Below are 22,283 nucleotides of genomic sequence, written 5' to 3'. Positions count from 1 at the left end.
TGGTTAGTACCACCATTAATTTAGTATCATTCTATTTCCTGTATCTATTTTATGAACTTAACAGAAGACTAACATTGGCCAATAAAACTCATTTAGAAATAGGACTGTTCTCTCAAATCATTATGTCATACAATTACTATTTCAATACCAATGATCTATCTTGCATCATTTTGCTGCCCTAAACTGATATCCCCACATTGGTTCACTGTTGTACAAGTCAAATATCCTTTATCTAAAATCTTTGGGGCCAATCGCATTTCAGTGTTCAGATACTTCTGGTTTTCAAATCTACTAATATATACAGTAGACATTACAATAGCCTGAACCTAGGCTAGCTGTAGTCTACAACTGTAGGTTGTTTCGCCATTTGCCAATTCTCATGCACCCTAATTCTTACCTGTTAACACAATGTAGTTATAATATTTTTTTTTTTTACATACAAATTAACTGCATGGCTATTCAAAAAAGCTTGGTTTTTCAATGTGTTTGGTTTTTGGATATTCGGAGAAAGGTTATTTGACCTGAAGTTCACTTTTAAGTGCTTCACATGGGCTAGTACCCAAGCTTAATAGTGGATGACAGTTATTCAACTTTTAAACATCAATTTTCTTTCAATGTTTTGCTCATTAAAACCCATGAATCTTCAAGATATTTCTGCACAATCTCAATTCTTTTTAATCAATAAAAAAATTGGATTGTTTCATTCATTAACTTCTCCTTTAGCAACACAAATAAAAAGGAAATTTCCAAAAGAAAACATATGGTGAGGATATTCCTTTTCCAAAAAAAATTGATTTGTTGCAGTGGCCCACTATAGCATGCAATTTTAAAATTCAGTTTTAGGTGTTTAAAACATTTGCACTTGTCCATTGGATACCTTTAAACGCCAAAATGAACTGGTTTAATAATTTAGACTATTGTTCCTTAGATTTAAAGGACTATTCTACAATGCAAAATAAACAGAAAATTCACAGAATCGAATAATATATTCCTCCTCACAACAAACTCAGTAAGAAAGGGGAGGGTTTTGTGGGTGTTGGGGAAGAGATGGGACAAGGTTCATCCATCGAGAGGTACCTTCTGTGTATTATTCACTCGTTGGGACTTGTTACATTCAAGGTGGTGCACCTCACTGGAACAGAAGTAAAAGGGAGCAGCTTAAACAGCTCAATCCAACAACCAATTATAAAATGAAGGTTTAGAATAATACTGCAGAGAGGGGACCTTTTGGCCTATTGTGCCTGCTGGCTCTTTGGTAGAATTATCCAGTTCATCCCACTCCACTGTCCTTTCCCTTTAGCCCTGTAAATCTTTTCCCTTCAAATATTTGTTAGATTTTCTTTTCAAAGTTACAACTAAATCTCCTTCCATGACCCTTCCATAAAATGCATTCCAGCTTAGTGACCCCGAAGCCCAATCTGGGCATATTCTAAGATTCCTTTTCACTGTAATCAGTCTGTGCACCTCAGCATGATGACCACCTGGCCTGATCCAAGTGAACTGAGACATTATAGAAAAGACCCCAGTCTACAAAAAACAAAGACCCCCAAAGATAACCCAACATAAAATTTTCAAAATCTGTTTCCTGGTACTAATCAATTTGCAGTTGTTGGCTCTCAAGTCAACTGCACCTGAGCATCCAGAATGCATTCCAATTCACCCAAGCAAAATAACTTCCAAAACACGACTGGCACAAACAAACCCAGTTGGGGACTGCAAATAATACATTAGAACTACTGCATCTAAGTGAAATCAGTCCTGAAATTAATAATGACACCAATGCAGTAAGTGTATGCTGTTAGATCAGAAACTCCAAAGTATATTATGAAGTTAGCCTTGAGCCCAACTGTTTTTGATTTTGGCATGTATGCGAGTATAAGGCGTTTTACTGCAGGCGCGATTCTATTGGCCCACAAGGAAGTTTTTATTAAAAGAAACTTTATTTAACAATACAGTTTAACTGTGGCAAACAGAATTAGCATAACTTTTACCAATTGAAATACTTAAACATGACAAGGTATAATTCTTAACTGCTAGCTATCTCTATTAGTTCCAATTTAAGCAATATCCCCATAGACATAAACTCCTCTTCAGAATCAGTTAGAAAAACACAGGCTTGTGCGAGTTGCCAGTCCATAGAAACCCTACAGTACAGAAAGAGGCCATTCGGCCCATCGAGTCTGCACCGACCACAATCCCACCCAGGCCCTACCCCCATATCCCTACATATTTTACCGGCTAACCCTCTAATCTATGCATCCCAGGACACTAAGGGGCAATTTTAGCATGGCCAATCAACCTAGCCCGCACATCTTTAGACTCTGGGAGGAGCACCCAGAGGAAACCCACGCAGACACCAGGAGAATGTGCAAACTCCACACAGCCAGTGACCCAAGCCGGGAATCGAACCCAGGTCCCTGGAGCTATAAAGCAGCAGTGCTAACCACGGTGCTACCGTGCCACCCCCTCCAGTCCTCCAGACTTTTAACTCCTCTGGACAGAGATAAAGAGAGACACTTTTCTTCTGACTCTTGGACAGCAGCCTCCAGAGAGAAACCCATCTTCAAACAGCAGAACTCTAGAGCAAGACTGGTTTTCACATAGCAGTACTCCAGAGAGAGAGAGAGAAAGAGGGGGAGGAAACACATCTTGCCTTTTGGAGATATCTAATTTCTAGCAGGTCCCAGACTTTATTTTCCAGAGAGAGAGTGAGTGAGAACGAGCGAAAGAGTTGCACTTTCCAATTTTAATTCAAATGGCAACTGCCTGCTTTTTCTCTCAAAAAGCTTAGCTCTGCCCATTCACAGGGCTCTGACTTATCGTCAATCAACCGAATTAAACCCTATTCTGAAAACCGAGACTAACAAAAATGCATTAGCTTAGATGAAAGCAAAGACTCCATTAACTCGGAGCAATTATTCTTCTGTATTATCAGCATGTGGACTACCAGTTGCAGTCAATCAGTACCATAATCAGTGTTGAAGTATAAAAGTCCCTGCCAAACAATATATGGAATGCTCAACGACATTGGCAGAAGTATAGAATATAAAAGGATATAATGTTGTAAATTGTATAAAACACTGGTGATGCCACAACTGGAGCAGTGTGCGCAGTTCTGGTCACCATAATTACAGGAAGGACATAATTGCTCTGGAGTGTGCAGAGGTGGTTTACAAGAATGTTGCCAAGGCTAGAAAAATGTAGCTATGAAGAGAAATTGGAAAGGTTGGGGGGTGACTTGATAGAGATGCACAAAATTATGAGGGGAAGAGATAGAATGGACAGGATATTATTTCCCCCGGAGGTGTTCTAGAACAAAGGGACATGGATTCAAAATAAGTGGCAGTAGGCGTGGATTGAACACAAGGCCAAGGGTGGTGGGTGTCTGGAATTCGCTGCCCGAGTTGGTGGTAGCAGCAGAGATCTGGATCTGTACCTTAAGTGCTATAAGATAGAGGATTATGGGCCGGGTGCAGGAACTTCGGGATCCTCAGGCTACCATGGACAAGATGGGCCAAATGACCTCCTCCTGTGCTGTAAATTTTCTATGGGGGTTCTACGTTTCACAGGAAACAGTGTGTCAGAGGTTTACAGCATGGAAACAGGCCTTTCGGCCCAACTTGTCCATGCCGCCCTTTTTTTAAACCCCCAAGTTAATCCCAATTGCTCGCATTTGGCTCAAATCCCTCTATACCCATCATACCCATATAACTATCTAAATGCTTGTTAAAGACAAAATTGTACCCACCTCTACTACTACCTCTGGCAGCTTGTTCCAGACACTCTCTGAATAAATTGCCCCTCTGGACACTTTGGTATCTTTCCCCTCTCACCTTAAACCTATGCCCTCTAATTTTAGACTCCCCTACCTTTGGGAAAAGATATTGACTATCTAGCTGATCTGTGCCCCTCATTATTTTATAGACCTCTATAAGATCACCCCTCAGCCTCCTACACTCCAGAGAAAAAAGTCCCAGTCTAACCAGCCTCTCCTTATAATTCAAACCATCAAGTCCCGGTATCATCCTAGTAAATCTTTTCTGCACTCTCCCTAGTTTAATAATATCCTTTCTATAAGAGGGTGACCAGAATTGCACACAGTATTCCAACTGTGGTCTTACCAATGTCTTGTACAACTTCAACAAGACATCCCAACTCCTGTATTCAATATTCTGACCAATGAAACCAAGCATGCCGAATGCCTTCTTCATCACTCTGTCCACCTGCGACTCCACTTTCAAGGAGCTATGAACATGTACCCCTAGATCTCTTTGTTCTGTAACTCTCCCCAATGCCCTACCATTAACTAAGTCCTACCTGGCTCAATCTACCAAAATGCATCACCTCGCATTTGTCTAAATTAAACTCCATCTGCCATTCGTCAGCCCACTGGCCCAATTGATCAAGATCCCGTTGCAATCGGAGATAATTTTCTTCACTGTCCACTATGCCACAAATCTTGGTGTCATCTGCAAACTTACTAACCATGCCTCCTATATTCTCATCCAAATCATTAATATATAATGACAAATCACACTGGACCCAGCACTGCTCCCCGAGGCACACCGCTGGTCACAGGCCTCCAGTTTAAAAAAACAATCCTCTACAACCACCTTCTGGCTTCTGTCAAGAAGTCAATTTTGTATCCATTTAGATACCTCACCCTGGATCTCGTGAGATTTAACCTTATGCAACAACCTACCATGCGGTACCTTGTCAAAAGCCTTGCTAAAGTCCAAGTAGACAACATCAACTGCACTGCCCTCATCTACCTTCTTGGTTATCCCTTCAAAAAACTCAATCTTTTTGTGAGACATGATTGTCCACTCACAAAGCCATGCTGACTGCCCCTAAGTCCTTGTGTCTCTAAATGCCTGTAGATCCTATCTCTCAAAATACCTTCCAACAACTTACCCACCACAGATGTGAGGCTCAATGGCCTGTAGTTCCCAGGCTTTTCCCTGCAGCCCTTTTTAAACAACATTTGCCACTCTCCAATCTTCAGGCACCTCACCCGTGACTATCGATGATTCAAATATCTCGGCTAGGGGACCCGTAATTTCCTCCCTAGCATCCCACAATGTCCTGGGATACACTTCATCAGGTCCCGGGGATTTATCTACCTTGATGCGCTTTAAGACTTCCAGCACCTCCTTCTCTGTAATATGTACACTCCTCAAGTCATCACTATTTATTTCCCCAAGTTCCCTGACATCCATGCTTTTCTCAACAGTAAATACTGATGAGAAATATTCATTTAGGATCTCACCCATCTCTTGTGGATCCACACACAGATGACCTTGTTGTTCCTTAAGAGGCCCTACTCTCTCCCTTGTTACTCTTTTGCCCTTTATATATTTGTAGAAGCTCTTTGGATTCTCCTTTGCCTTATCTGCCAAAACAATTGTGTGTCCCCTTGTTGCCCTCCTGACTCCTCTCTTAACTCTACTCCTACACCCCCTGTACTCTTCAAGGGATTCGCTTGATCCCAGTTACCTATGCATGTCATGTACCTCTTTCTTCTTCTAGACCAGGGCCTCAATATCCCCGAGTCATCCAGGGTTCCTTACTTCTGCTAGCCTTGCCCTTCACTCTAAGGGGAATGTGTTTACCAAGAACCCTGGTTAACACACTTTTGAAAGCCTGCCACTTACCAGACATTCCTTTGCCTTCCCACAGACTCCCCCAATTAACTTTTGAAAGTTCCTGCCTGATACCATCAAAATTGGCCTTGCCCCAATTTAGAATTTTAACTTTTGGGCCAGACCTATCATTCTCCATAGCTATCTTAATACTAATAGAATTATGGTCACTGGTCCCAAAGTGATCCCTCACTAACACTTCTGTCACCTGTCCTTCCTTATTTCCCAAGAGGAGGTCAAGTTTTACCCCCCTCTCTAGTTGGGCCATCCATATACTGAATGAGAAATTCCTCCTGAAGACATTCAACAAATTTCTTGCCATCCAACCTTTAACACAATGGCTGTCCCAGTCAATGTTGGGAAAGTTAAAATCTCTGACTATTACCATCCTATTTTTCTTGGAGCTATCTGTAATCTCCTTACATATTTGCTCCTCAATTTCCCACTGACTATTTGGGGGCCTATAGTACAACCCTATCAAAGTGATTTCCCCCTTCTTATTTCTCAGTTCTACCCATATAGACTCAGCGGCCGAATACTCGGATATATCCCCTCTCAGTACAGCCATGATGTTTTCCCTAATCAAAAGTGCAATTCCCCCCTCCTCTCTTACCTCTAGCATCTGTACCCTGGAACATTGAACTGCCTTAGCCATGTTTCAGTAATTGCTATAATATCCCAGTCCCACTTACCCATCCATGCCCTGAGTTCATCTGCCTTGCCCGTCAGGCCTCTTGCATTGAAATACATACAGTTTAATCTGCATTTATTTCAATGCAAGAGGCCTGACGGGCCTCTTGCATTGAACATGACAAATACATTTCTTAAAGACATAGTAGCGTCACAACGCACAACTACAATCTAGGATATATATTTTGCACTTTACATTATAATATATACAATATACATTGAAGTTTGGGACCAAGAATAATTGCAATACAATCTAAATTAAATATAAATTATATATCTACATTTTCAAATGCAAAACAGTTATGGAATAAAAATGAACTAGGAAAAAAAAACATTCAGCTAAAATATTTCCCCTCAATCAAGATCCATTCTATACAGGAATTCGGTGACCAGAAGGGAAAAGAGAAGCTAAAGCACTACGTAACAACTATGTTTATTTGAAGCCAAATCTGATAAAATGCCTTACCACAATCAAAAGTGCGCAAGTTCAATGAATACCTTCAAATGAGAGATGGACCTATTTCTGACAAGGGCAAAGATCACCTCATAAAAGATGTAGGTACTTTGTAATGTTAAACAGGGTCAGCGCAGTCGCTTTGTATTGATCACCCACAGGGATCCAAGAAGAATTCTCCTCTCTCTCTTCCCCCTCCTAAAACCACCACGCCCCCCCCTCCCCCCAACCCCACACACACTGCTCTTAACTGGTTTCTCACTTCTCCAGATGATTACCTAACTCTGGATGCATGTATTGTGCTGCATAAATTACAACAGTATAGATAGGCTGGTTGAACCAATGTAGGTTTTTTCCTGTATTTCTTTCATACTTTTAATTGGAGAATCATAGCAGAAATATAGCCTGAATTTTACCAGGCCTCTGGAGATGAGCTGGGAGTAGGAAACTTCCTAAAATGGCAATGGAGGGACTGAGAAGGAAAGCCCAACAGCTTCCTACTGCCACAGGATATTCCCAATGGCAGGAAGGTGCAGCTGGTGGTGGACAGCCAAATAATATCAATCGATTGGCTAATTTATGGTCATCTGCTGCCCTTGCCCTCTTTTTAGGTCAAACCAAATAAACAAACTCAAATTAAGTCAGGAATTGGGAGACCACTGGGTAAGCAATTGTTGTCTCCCAGCAAGGATGACAACAATTGCTTACCCAGATCCCAAAAGTCGTGGTAGGGGTCCTCCTTAATGGCAAATCCATATTCCACAGAGAGATCCTGCAGGCATAGCCAACCTTGCAGTTCTAATCCCAAAGCAGGAGACTTTAACTCTCCAAGAGATGATGAAATATAGCAGTAGGCCATGCCCTATTGAGCCAATTCTGCCATTTAATAAGATCATTGTTGATCCGATTGTTGGCTTAACTCCATTTTTCTACCTGTCCTGCATAATCCTCAACTCTCTTGTCGATCAAAAATCTGTAACCCAGCCTTGAATATCTTCAATGACCTAGCTTCCATTGCTCTCTATGGAAAATAATTCAAAAGACTGGGAGATGAAATTCCTCATCCCCACCTTAAAATGGGGGACCCCTTATTTTTAAACTGTGCCCTCAGTTCTAAATTCTCACACAAGAGGAAATATCCACTCTGCATCTATCCTGTCAAGCCCCCTCTGAATCTTTATGTTTCAATATGATCGCCTCTCATTCTTCTAAAGTCCAATGAGTATTGCAAGCCAACCAGCTCAATCTTTCCTCAAGTCAACTCCTTCATCCCAGGAATCAGCCTAAAAACCTCGCTGAAGTGCTTCTAACACAAACCCAAGCAAGGAGGCCACAACTGTGCATAGCTTCTAGAGGGCCAGGGCCTGCCTGGCCCCAAAATAGTTTGAAGAAAATATACCTGACCTTTGAGAACACCTCAAAATGGAGGTGCCTTCGTCCCCTCCCTGCAATCCTAGCAACAGCCACCTCGATCAGCTCAGGACCTGTTTTTGGTCCAGACAGCACAATTTCATAGGTTTTACTACGATTCTGTCCAATGCCTTATTTAGGTACATAACTTGAAAATGGACTATTTATTTTGCTGGTCAAATGACAGATTAAAAGATTCATTGCTGGTGCTAAGTACATTGTAATTTAAGTAAGTGAGAACCATTACAATGAATTAAAAACGAAGGTTAATTGGCCATATGTTTCTTTGGAAATCAAGTATTCCATATGACTCACTTACTTTGAATGTTACATTTTGGTGCTGAAGAGTCTCTTGAATTAATCCAGTAAGCGTACATTGACAAATATGATTCCAAGAAAAGATGTGGACAAGAGGTTTCTACAATTTACCAAGAATTACAATAACCAATGATGGCAAACTATACATCAGGCCACAGGATGTGGTGAGCTGATCAGAACCACTTGGCATTACACTCAAATTAATTTATTCTAAAAAAATTAAAAAGGATGGTCCATACATCTCATTTCCTCCTTTATTTGTTGCTTTTCTAATCAAAAATTTAATGGCAGAAGATTTACCTTCAGTCTGAGGAGCTAATTATCAGCAATCTTAACAAAAAACTGATGTACTTTGATCAAAGCAACTAACCTACAGAGAACTTTTACTTCTTTTTCAAATACAAAAATAATTTTGTAGCTTTTTCACCCTCTATGAATTGACACCAAGCCACAGAGGAAGATTGAAAGTGAGATTGAGGCAGGTGGCGGCAAAAGATTTGGTCACAGAGATGATGGGCAGCACGGTGGCACAATGGTTAGCACTGCTGCCTCACAGCGCCAGGGACTCGGGTTCGATTCCCATCTTGGGTCACTGTCAGTGTGGTGTTTGCACATTCTCCCCATGTCTGTGTGGGTTTCCTCTGGGTGCTCCAGTTTCCAAAGATGTGCGAGTTCAGTGGATTGGCCATGCTAAATTGCCCCTTAGTGTCAGGGGAACGAGCTAGGGTAAATGCATGGGGTTTTGGGAATAGGGCCTGGGTGGGATTGTGGTTGGGGCAGACTCGATGGGCCAAATGGCCCCCTTCTGCACTGTATACTTCAATGATGAGTTTTGAGGCAGTTTTTTAAAAACTGAGGATATGGCATTTTTTAGACCCTCAACTGGTCACAAAGCAATTTATATTCAAATTACTTTTGAAGAGTAGCCAAATTGTGCACAGCAATATTCCACAAACATCAGTTAGATAAATGACCAGTAATCCATTTTGGTGGTGTTGGCTCATGGATAAAAGTTGGCCTGTATACCAGGAAAATGCCCCTGTGCTACTTTGAGTGCCATGGAATATTTTACATTCATCCGAATTAGCAGAGAGAGCCTTAATTTAACTTTTCATCAGAAATTTGGTACCTTCAGCACACTCAGTGCTGAATGAATTCTCAGCCTAGATTGTTTGCTTAAATCTTTAGAGTGGGATTTGAGCCTGCAACCTTCTGATTTAAAACCAAATCAAGATAGCCATTTACTTTGCAGGGAACATATTGCCAGTTTAAACTTAGTCTCGGGAAAATGTTGGTTGGCCACATTACAAAACTAAAATTTTGTAAAACTGGTGTTGAATGGATTGGTATTCTGATCCAGTCTTTTTCTTAATCCACATCACCCAAATATTATTCTGCAAAGGTGATAAATGGGTGCGAAAGAAATCCCATTTATTTGCACTTATTAATATTGATTTGATGTCTCGTCTTGTGCAATTGTGATTGTACTGGTACTGCTTGTGAATTTCAATGAGTAAACTTAAATGGAGAGAAAGCTTGAAATGCATTACACTTAGAAGAAAAGGAAATGAAAATATATTAGGCATTTTTCCTTTCTCCAAACTCCCTTAATCCCCTCACAAAAATGGCATGCTGGGCAAGAGACAGCAGCTTTCTGGTATCTTTTCTTCCTATGTTCTATGCCAGTTTTACATCCATGAGTTATCACAACCAAGCCTACTCTGCCATCTATATATTTGGGCTTAGTAACAGCGATCAGAGAATATTATTTAACTCAAGCTCCAAGATCTCTTTCTATAACTTTCCTCACTTGCAGTCAGCAATCAAATTGCAGCTTTTTTTCAAAAATCAAGTGATTACTATGTGTATGTAGAAAACTGTCAGACTGGACAGTGAACAATCAATTAGATCTGAAAACTTTAGAATAGCTCAACTAGTTTAGACAATTCATAGCTGTGCTTTGCAGACTAGAAAGACTAGGTTTAATATCTTGTTTGTGCAGAATTAAAGGATCGCAGTTGGGACAAAATTAGGGAACGGAAGGCAGAATCAACCTCTCATGACAGTATGTCCTTACATTTACTTCCTTTCTGCATAATACCCAACCCCATCAGTTGTCTGCTGCATTCTAGGCAAACACATGAATGGCCATTTTATTAAGGAATAGCTGGGCGAGTAGTTTCCTTTAGAGATGTAACTTAACACCAAATCAATCCTCACAGCAGAAAAAAGAAACATTTGATGAAAAGGAAATAATGCCCCTCCTCCCTCCTCATGGCTATTCTGCAGGGCGAGGCAGAGGGCTCCACTGCCACCGTGATACAGTTCACATCACCATCATCAGTAGCAGTACAATTGCCTCCAAAACAGGTGAATGCCAGCTCAAAGGCTTTTTGCTCCTCATATGGCAGTAGAATCACATTTACATTACATGAATAATTTCCTCTTTCAATAAATTTGCACAGGAAAGCATGGTGGTACACGTGTTGATTTCAATATGTACAATATCAGCAAGAACGTGCTCTGTGATGCGAGTGTAACATAGAAACATAGAAGCTAGGAGCAGGAGGAGGCCATTTGGCCCTTCGAGCCTGCTCTACCATTCATTACGATCGTGGCTGATCATCCTTTAAGAGGTTTTCATAATCATGGTCACAGCCTTGGGTGATGTCATTGCTGGAAGGAGAGAAAAAAACTGGGAGGTCAGGTGACTGAAGCTTTCAGCTTTCAGTTTCATTTTGGCTGCAGTGTTAGAGGCAGTCTTAGAAGCAAGCTGAAAATAAGTCTCTTTCTCTCTCTCTTTTGCTTTGAAAATTTTACCAGTTAGCTGAAAGAAAGGCTTGTTGTCATGCTGAATTAATCTGTGCTTTGGTGTTTTGGGGAGCTGATACAGGCTGCTCTGAGTTTTCAAGATCATTTAAAATCAGCATTCAACCCAGGGAACTGGATTCTACTATCATGTGAGCTTTAACCTGGACAGTGATAAATCTGAAGGGTTTTATTTATTGGAAATTTCGGTTTTGATTGGAACATTACATATAGTCATTAAGGGTTATACATCAGGTGTTTGTTGTTTTTATTTGTAATTGGTAAAAGTTCGTTAATTTTTTAACTATACATGCTAACTATATTCTTTAAAAAAAAAATTTTTTCCAGACAATCTACTTACAGTATACAAATATCCACGAACTCAATGCTAGTATTTGCACAAATTGAGGATTGAAACTTTCAAGATCTTTCACTGAAACATGTTCAATCTAAAGTGAAATAACATGAAATTGCACTTTGTATGTAAAGCAAAAGCACGTGATGATACTGCGCCTTTAAGAAATGTACGTGTCATATTTCTTGCGCAGGATTTTTTTTAAGGAGTCATTTATATTTATCAGTGCCATTATGTGTATAGCTGGCATCCCCTGTTATTACTGTAGCAGCATAATTGATCTTAATTGCTGGAATGCTTGTTTTAATATGGACTAATGCAGGGCTGCTATGTTAATGCTTTCCCCTGGGGTTTTTCAGAGTGGAGTTTGATTTGGCTTTTGACAGGAAAAGGCATGTGACAGGTTGGGGCTTATGCTCAGAGAAACACAGTTCAGTTGTTGCTGGAAGCTGTGGAAATAGCACTTTCTCTGACAATTGGAGACAGAGATCTCTTTCTTTGAAGTCCTGCTGTTTGAAGTTAGATCTTTCTCTGGAGTCTGCTGTGTGGGAGTCAGAAGACAGGTGTCTTTCTGGATCTCTGCCCGTGGATAAGAGGCTAGAAATCTGGCATCCATGTGAGCATATTGGTTTTTGATGCTAATTGGTTCCAAAGTAGGATTTATGTCCTTGGGACTATTGCTTAAATTGGGACTGGAGATATATAGCTATTCAAGTCTTTTAATTGGTAAAAGTTATGCTAATTCTTTTTATTCTAACTTTGTTCTTAAATAAAGTTTGTTTTAATAAACAACTACCTTGTGTGTCAACAGAATCACATTTGGAACAAAACATCTTATGCTCATACTAATGCCAAAATCAAATAAACTAGGATCTCGGCTAACTTCACAATATACCTTGGAATTCCTGATCTAGTCCCTAACATTTACAAAGAGCCACAGCAAACCTTAGAAAGCCAGCAGTTATTAATGAAAAGTAGCAAATATTTCAGCCATTAAAAGAAATCTGTCCTTCATTTCTGGGCTACGTAGAAACATTTCAATTCTGTACTATAGCAAAATTAGAAACTTTTGAATGGAAAAGTTGTTTACAAGTTCTTAGAGTAGCATATAGCAGATATCTTCTCTTTCTGTTTCATATCAGAGGTAAAATAAACAAAACTACCGAATTGATTGCTGCATTGCAACATAGTCATAAGAGGCGAGTGACTTCACTTATCCAGTTCTATGTTGTAACACTCAGCTGAAGCCTCATTTACATATTTGCAAAATCTCAGCCAGCTTATCGAAAAGGATCAGAACTGAAATGAAATATTCTTGTGTCATCAGCCACTGCAATATATGAACTCTTATTCTCATTTTCTCAAAGTACTTTCATTTGTTAGCAATTCTAAATCAATTTTAAATGTATTCAGATATCAAATATCCAACCCATTGTGTTTTGGTTTAACTTTTTCAACACAAGTCTTGTGATCTTCCCTTTGAAAAGTAGAAGATTACAGTAGACATGACACTAGATTTTACTGTACTTTTTTTAAGTTCAACTTTTTAAATTCTTTTTTTATCCATTTGTGGGACCTGGCATCACTGGCTGGCCAGCATTTATTGCCCATCCCTAGTTGCCTTAAGGCAGTGGTGAACTGCCTCAGGAAATGCTACAGTCCGCGTGCTGTGGGTTGACCCACAATGCCATTAGAGGAAATTCCATGATTTTGACCCAGCAACTGTGAAGGAATGGCAATATATTTCGAAGGGTGACACAGTGGTCAGCACTGCTACCTAATAGCGCCGGGGAACTGGGTTCAATTCCAGCCTCGGGTCACTGTCTAAGAATCTTTGGTGATTTTCTGCAGTGCATCTTGTAGATAGCACACACTGCTGCTACTGAGCATTGGTGGTGGAGGGTGTGGATGTATGTGGGTGGGATGCCTATCAACTGGGCTGCTTTGACCTGGATGGTGTCAAGCTTAGAGTGCTGTTGGAGCTAAACTCATCCAGGTAAGTATTCTATCGCATTCCTGACTTGTGCCTTGTAGATGATGGACAGGCTTTGGTGAATCAGGTGGTGAGTTACTCGCCATAGCATTCCTTGCCTCTGAGCTGCTGACTTGTGGAAGGTTTTAAAAGGTCAACTGATTGAAGTGCCGGGCATGCATTTCCCCACAAAAATGAAGGACAGAAATGGCAGCATTTGGGAACCATGGATGACAAGGGAATTGTAAGCTTAGTCAAAAGAAAAAATGAAGCATGTGATAGGTCTGGGAAACTAAAAGCTGATGAAGTCCTTGTGGAGTATAGAGAAATTAGGAAGGAACTTAAATGTGGAATTAGGAGGGCTAAAAGAGGCCCTGAAAATGTCTTTAGCAAACAGGATTAAGGAGAATCCTACAAAACTCATCTTCAAACTCCATGGCCTAGGGCTCAACTCCTCCATCTGCGATTGGATCCTAGACTTCCTAACCCACAGACTATAATCAGTAAAGATAGGCAACACCTTCTACAAGATTATCCTCAACACCAGTGACCAACAAGGCTGTGTCCTCAGCCCTCTACTATACTCCTTATACACCAATGACTGTGGGGCCAAATTCTCCTCCAATTAGATTTTCAGGTTTGCTGATGACACCCCACCATAGTGGTTTGGATCTCAAACAATGACAAGACAGAGCACAGGGAAGAGATCATGAATCTGGTGAATTAGTGCAATGACAATCTCTCCCTCAATGCCAGTAAAACAAAGGTGATAGTTATTGACTTCAGGAAGCATAGTGGAGGACATGCCTGTCTACATCAAGGGGATGAAGTGGAAATGGTTGAGAGCTTCAAGTTTCTAGATTTCCAGATCACCACCACCATGTCCTGGTCCCTCCACGCCGTGCTATGGTTAAGGTGGCCCACCATTGCCTCTACTTTCTCAGGAGGCTAAGGAAATTTGGCATACTCGCTATGACTCTCACCAACTTTTACAGATGCACCATAGAAAGCATCCTTTCTGGATGTATCACAGCTTGGTATGGCTCCTGCTCTGATCAAGACCTCAAAAAAATACAAAAGGTCATGAATGAAGCCCAGTTCATCACGCAAACCAGCCTTCCATCCATTGCCTTTGTCTACACTCCCTTCCTGCCTCGGAAAAGCAGTCAGCAGAATCAAGACCCCACGCACCCCGGACATGCTCTCTTCCACCTTCTTCCATCGGGAAAAAGATACACAAGTCTGAGGTCACACACCAACGGACTCAAGAACATCTTCTTCCCAGCTGCCAGACTTTTTAATGGACCTAATTTATATTGAAGTGTATTAAATTATATTAAATACCCTAGCTATGATTGTAACACCACATTCTGCACCCTCTCCTTTTCTTCTCTATGAACAGTATGCTTTGTCTGTATCGCACACAAGAGAAAACACTTTTCACTGCATACTAATGCATGGGACAATAATAAATCAAATCAAAAGAATCCCAAAGCTTTTTTTTAATGCATGTATTAGGAGCAAGAGGGTATCAAGAGAAAGAGTAGGCCCACTTAGGGACAATGGAGGGAAGTTACGCATGGAGCCACAGGAAGTGGGTGAGATCCTGAACAAGTATCTTGCATCAGTATTCACCAGGGAAAAGGACATGATGGATGGTGGTCAAGGATGGGTGTGTGAATGCACTAGAGAATGTCAATATATCGAAAGAGAAAGTTTTGGGTACCCTAAATTGCATTAAGGTAGACAAGTCCCCAGGGCCTGGGATCTATCCCAGGTTACTGCAGGAGACACGGGAAGAAATAGCTGGGGCCTTAACAGATATCTTCACATCCTCTTTGACCACAGATGAGGTTCCAGAGGACTTGAGAATAGCTAATGTTCCCTTGTTTATAAAAGGAAGCAGGGATAATCAAGGAAATTGTAGGCCAATGAGCTTGTGTCTGCGGTGGGGAAGCTTTTGGAGAAGATACTGAGGGACAAGGATACATGCACATTTGGAAGAAAAATGACTAGCTAGTGACAGGCAGCATGGTTTTGTATGGGGAAGGTCATGTCTCACCAACTTGATTGAGTTTTTTTGAAGAGGTGACAAAGAATTGATGAGGGGAGAGCTGTGGATGTAGTTTATATGGACTTAAGGCGTTTGACAAGGTCCCACATGATAGACTGGTACAAAAACGAAAATCACATGGGATTCAGGGTGGGCTGGCTAGATAGATACTCAATTGGCTTGGTCATAGAAGACAGTAGCAGTGGAAGGGTGTTTTTCAGAATGGAGATCTGTCGCTAATGGTGTTCTGCAGGGATCAGTGCTGGGACCTCTGTTGTTTCCAGTACATATAAATGATCTGGAGGAAAATGTGGGTGGTCTGATCAGTAAGTTTGCGGATGACACGAAGATTGGTGGAGTTGCTGATAGTGCCGAGGATTGTCGCAGAATACAACAGGATGTAGATAGATTGGAGACTTGGACACAGATGGATATGGAGTTTAATCTGAACAAATGCGAGGTGATGCATTTTGGAGGATCAAATTCAGTTGTAAATTATTGGGTACATGGCAGAACCCTTCAGAACATTAACATAGAGGGATCTGGGCATGTAGGTCCACAGTTCCCTAAAAGTGACAACACAGGTGGCCAAGGTGATTCAGAAGGCATATGTCATGTTTGCCTTCATCAGCCAGGACATTGAGTACAAGAGTTAGGAAATCATGTTGCAGGTATATAAAACCTTGGTTAGGCTGCATTTGGAGTTTTGCGTGCAGTTCTGGTCACCACACTACCGGAAGGACGTAGAAGCTTTGGAGAGAGTGCAAAGAAGGTTCACCAGGATGTTGCCTGGTCTCGAGGGTGTTGACTATGAGGAAAGGCTGAATAAACTAGAATTGTTTTCACTGGAAAGATAGATGCTGAGGTGAGACCTGATAGAGGCCTACAAAATAATGAGGGGTATGGACAGGGTGGATAGTCAGAGGCTTTTCCCAGGTGTAAGTGACAATTACAAGGGGGCACAGCTTCAAGGTGAGAGGGGGAAAGTTTAAGGGAGATATGCAGCGCAAGTTTTTCATGCAGAGAGTGGTGGGTGCCTGGGATGTGCTGCCAGAGGTGGTGGTGGAAGCAGACACATTCGCAACATTTAACAGGCATCTGTGTGAGGACATGAATAGGGAGTGAATAAAGGGATACGGACTAAATAAGGGCAGAACCTTTTTTGTTTAGTTAGGGCATCATGATCGGCACAGGCTTGGAGGACCAAAGGGCCTGTTCCTATGCTGTACTTTGTAGCCACTGTATTTATGTGGTGAGTCCAGTTAAGTTCCGGGTCAATGGTAGCCCCAAGGATGTTGACAGTGGGGGATTCAGTGATGGTAACACCGTTGAATGTCAATTATTTAGAAGGTCTCTGGCTTGATCATCTCTTGGGAAACTTTAGATAGGTTTTTCAGTTTGAAAGACTATTATAATTCAGTATGAATTATAACATTCATATTTGAAAATGAGAAACTAAACAATTTGAAAGAAATAATGGGAAAATTCAAAGCTTACTACAGCTCTAAAAGAATCATCACATATGAAAGACACAATTTTCTATGTGCACGCAAGGCAGTGACATAATTAGTTAGTATCTGACTGAGCTGAGAAACAAGCTAAAATAGTCTGAACTTAGAGAGCTTGAAGAATCACATTTCCAAGATAGAATAATCTGCAGGATCACAAATGATTCTTTGAGAACATCTTTTGCTTGAAGTGGATCTCACACTGGAAATAACAATAAACATCTGCAGAGTGGCTGAGGCAACAAAATGCCAGATTAAACATATGACGGAAGCGATTACACCTCACAAATTCAAGCAGCTCGATGCAGTTGAACAGAAAGAGTGCTGAGGAAAAAAAAATTGATAGCCTGAAGGTAAAAATAATAAAACTGCTACTGATACATTTAAATGCCATTGATGCATAACAAGGCATTTACCACTTATGGTAAAACAGTGTAAGAATGGTGATGAACTAAATTACTTTGCAACGGTGTGTAAATTGACGAAAGTACACAATTGCAGATGACGATGCAAACAGAATTGGAATTTTTCATTGCAGTAACTCCAAATTCAAAAATTGCCAGCATGATGGTGGATTTCAAGCTTGACAGGTGCTCAAGCAAAGGTCATTCCCATTAAGTCTGTATCATAAGATAAGCAATGGAAAACAGCTAACTAAAAAAGTGAAACTATCTACTTCCACAGCTCAAATATTTGCTGTAGGAGGTCAATGCACACTTAAGTGAACTACGAAAAACAGTCTCAAGGACTTCCATTTATAGCGGTGAAAAATGACACCACACTCATTCTTGGAACCAAGGTTTGTGAAAACCTCCAAAGTTAATCAAGAAAATAATGATTGTCCGATGATATCTCTAGTGAGTAAAGATGTGTTCAAGGGGATTGGTTGCCTAAAAGGAGAACACACCATCAAGATTGACAAAATTGAGATACCTAAAATATACCCACCCAGGAAAATACCAGTAATGTTGAAAGATTGACTGAAAGCAGAGTTGGACAGAACAGAGAAACTCCATATTAAGAAAATCGAAGGTGTGACACAGTGGGTTTATCCGATTGTAATTGGGGAAACCTCAGATAGGAATCTGTGTCTGTCTTGATGTGGAGATGCCAGCATTGGACTGGGGTAAGCATGTCTTGATCCCAGAGATCAAAACCAGCAAGTACAAAGAGAGCGTGAGCAATTGTCCACAGTAGTGGAGAACACATCTAAGGTAGCTGATGCTAAATACTATTCAGTCCTGGATACGGTCAAGATGGACGAACACAGTTCCTATCTCTGTACCATCAGCACCATTTGGGTGCTACAGGTTTTTACACTTATCATTTGGTATTAATTCAACTCGAGGTGACCCACAGAACAGTGAAACAGCTGCTTGAAGGGTTAGAGGGCATGCAAACCTATGTTGATGCTGGTCTGGGGAGTCACATTAGAAGAACATGCCACAGACTGAGGCAAGTGCAAGCAAGAGCTAGAGAAAGGAACTTAAAGCAAAAGTGCATGAAATCAAGTACTTTGGACATGCGCTAACAAGCAAGAGACTGAAGCCGGACCAGAATAAAATTGAAGCAATGAACACACCACCTCAGAATTTAAGATTTGGCAAAGGTTTTTTGGCATGATGACCTATCTTAGAAAATTCATTCCGCACGTCAAACCTGACAGCACCTCTCAGAGAACTTCTACAAAGTGATGTGGAATGGCAATGGAGACAAAATTATCAAGAAACTTTGTCCAGTCTAAAGAGAACACCGACCCAGACACCAATGCTGAAGTATTAAGATGTCAGTCAAGATATCAATGAATGCTTCAAAAACCTGCCTTGGAGCTGTCCTCTAGCAAAATGAAGCACCAGTGGGATATGTTTAAAAGGCAATGACTGAATCACAGCAACATTATACCCAAATAGAGAAAGAAATGCTAGCAATTGTGTTTGGCCTAGATGCTCCCACCAGTTTTTCTATGGCAAAAATTTGGAGGTCGAGTCTGATCATAAGCCTTTGAAAGCTGTACTTCAAAAGCCACTGAATTGTACACCACAGATTATTACTGTATCTGCAGAAGTACCAGGTCAGAGTTAAATACAAATCAGACAAAGAAATGTACATCACGGACATTAGATGAGTTCAAGGAAGCAACCAAGGATGATGCCACCGAGGAAACTGCAGCAATTTGTGAAAAATGGTTGGACCACACAATGGAAGAGTCCTTTCTGGTGTACTAGAGTACTGGAACTTTTGAGGGGAACTTCATGTAGCAGAGGGGATATTTTTCAAGGGAAAAAAAGATAATTCCTGCAACAGAGGAAAGAAATGCCACAACTCATACATGAAAGTCACCTCAGCATACAAACATGCAGGAGAAGAGCTCGATGTAATGTATTGGCCTGGAATGGGAGCACAAATTGTGGAAATGGTGAATGCATGTGTAGTGTGCCAAAAGAACAGCAAATCACAACAAAATAACCACTTCAATCATGCAAGTGTTTCAGAGTGGCCCTGACAGAAATTGGCAAGGACTTGTTCACATTTTACAACAATGAGTACCTACTAGCAGTAGATTTTTTACTTTTAAGTTTTTTTGAGACTGTGCTGCTGAGAAAGAACAGCAAGAACATCACTATAATTATTTGAAATCAATCTTTGCCTGCCATGGTATATCTTAAGTACTCATTTCAGACAACAGTCCACAATTCTCAGGCACTGAACTTCACAAATTTGCACAAGACTGGGAGTTTTGCCACGTTATTTCAAGTTCCAAATATCCACAATCCAACGGAATGGTGGAACGTACCATGCAAACCTTAAAAAAAACAACCTGTTGACAAAGGCAAAGGTGGACAGAGGAGACCGCTATCTGGCCCTGCTACACTTCAGGAATACTACATTAGAGGGCACTGATTCATTTCCAGCACAAGTCTTGATGGGGACATGACTAAGAACTAAGCATCCAACTTTGCCCCAACTGCTATTTCTACAGTCAGTGAGCCACAATATGCAGGATCTGCTCAAACAGACAGCAGAAGCAGAAACAGTATTTTGATCGAGGAGCCCGACATCTGTCTAAACTGAACATGGGAGATAGTGAGGATTCAGCAGGGAGGGATCAGGAATCCTGCTTGTCACCGGAATCACAGGAGAACCAAGGTCTTACATAGTGCAATCTCCAATCTGACAGCAGTAAAGGAAAAACCGTAAATTCCTACGGAAAACAAATGTAACATGACCGTGCTCTGAACCAGAAAGTGTAGCTGAAGATCAAGAACCAGAATCCAACAGTGAAACAACAGATAACCAGACAAAGCCCGAGTCCTGAAAACCAAGGTGATCATGCTGAAGCAGGCCTCTTGTCCTTCAAAATCATTTCTGTTTTGACAGTCAGTGGAAGAATTGTAAAAAAGCCATAGAGATACAAAGATAGCAAAAGACAAAACAGACTGATCAAAATAGGGTGCAAAAGAATAAGATATTTTGCATACTTGAGTAGGCTATACTCCATCTATTATGTTCTAATAGAAACTAATTCAGTGTTTTTGTTTTTTGAAAATGGGAAATGTCATGATAGAGTGATTGTGTAGTGGATTCCAGTATTAGACATAACACAGTACACTCAATACTTCATGGAGTCACCTCACCTGGGGATCAGATGGCACATGTAAATACAAGCTGAAACTAGCCTGTAGGCCTGCATAATGTATACATATTCTGTTCTTAATAAAATTAGTTTACAACAATGATAAACAACATAAAACACCACATCCCGCCCCTCAGCTGATGAATCAATACTCCATGTTGAACACCATTTGGAGGAAGCAGAGTGGCAAGGGCACAGAATGTACACTAGATGAGGGACTTCAATGTCCATCACCAAGAGTGGGTCAGTAGCACCACCACAGACCAAACTAGTCAAAACCAAAAGAACATAGCCACTAGACTGTCTGCCGCAGAAGGAATCAGCAAGAGGGAAAAACATACTTGATCTCATCCTCACCACCTGACTGTCATAGATGCATCTGTCCATGAAAGTATTGGTATGAGTAGCCTGTGCACAGTCCTTGTGGAGGCAAAGTCCTGTCATCACACTGGGGATACCTTCACTGTGTTGTGTGGCACTACCAGTGTGCTAATTGGGATAGACTTCAAACAGATCTAGCAATGCAAGTCTGGGCATCCACAAGACATTGTGGGCCATCAGCAGCATCAAGATTGCATTCAAATACAATCTGTAACCTCATAGTTCAGCATTACACCCACTCTACCATTACTATCAGGCCAGGGGATCAACACTGGTTCGATGAACAGTGAAGAAGGGCACACCAGGAACAACACCTCGCTCAATGTTCAGCACCATTCGTGATTCCTCAGGTACTGAACCAATCCATGACCAAATGCAATAAAACCTGGACAATATCCAAACTTGCACTAACAAGTGGCAAGTAACACTCACCATACTTGTGCCAGGCAATGACCATCTCCAACAAGAGAGAATCGAACCATAACCCCTTGATGTTCAATGGCATTACCATTGCTGAATTTCCCCACTAACATCATTCTGGGGGTTACCATTAACCAGAAACTCAGCTGGACTAGCCATAAAAAATACTGTGGCGACAATAGCAAGTCAGAGGCTGGGAATCTTGCAGCAGGTAACTGACCTCCTGAGTCCCCAAAGCCTATCCACAATCTACAAGACAAGTCAGGAGTGTGATGAATTAGAATAAACAAGTCTTACAGGGTTCAGATGAGACGACATTTGGAATACTGTGTCCAGTTTTTATCTCTACATTTAAGAAAAAACATACAGCAATTGGTCTCTCGGGCGAGGGTAGTCTTATGATGAGCAACTAAATAAATTGGGCTTCTGTGCTCTGAAGTTTAGGAGAGGCAATCTCACCAAAACCTGCAAAATTTTCAAGTGGCTCAATTGGGTAGGTGTTCAGAGATTGTTTTGGCTGGTCAGGGAATTTAAAAGACAGATGACTGGTGGGGTGACAGTCTCAGAATAATGGACCAACAACCATTTAGAATTGAGATGTTAAATTGCTTCACTCAAAGTTTCTATAGAATTCTCCA

General features: G+C 41.0%; 1 protein-coding gene across 2 annotated transcripts in view; it reads right to left on the bottom strand.

Moving 5' to 3' along the window:
* Nucleotides 1-22,283, bottom strand: part of usp32 (ubiquitin specific peptidase 32) — a 216,231-nt gene that overhangs the window by 162,743 nt on the left and 31,205 nt on the right. The gene's annotated exons all lie outside the window — the stretch shown is intronic.

This window comes from Mustelus asterias, chromosome 12 (assembly GCF_964213995.1).
Source record: "Mustelus asterias chromosome 12, sMusAst1.hap1.1, whole genome shotgun sequence".
Classification (NCBI taxonomy): Eukaryota; Metazoa; Chordata; class Chondrichthyes; order Carcharhiniformes; family Triakidae; genus Mustelus; species Mustelus asterias.
The sequence above is the reverse complement of the archived record's forward strand: the minus strand, read 5'-3'. Positions and strand labels throughout refer to the sequence as shown.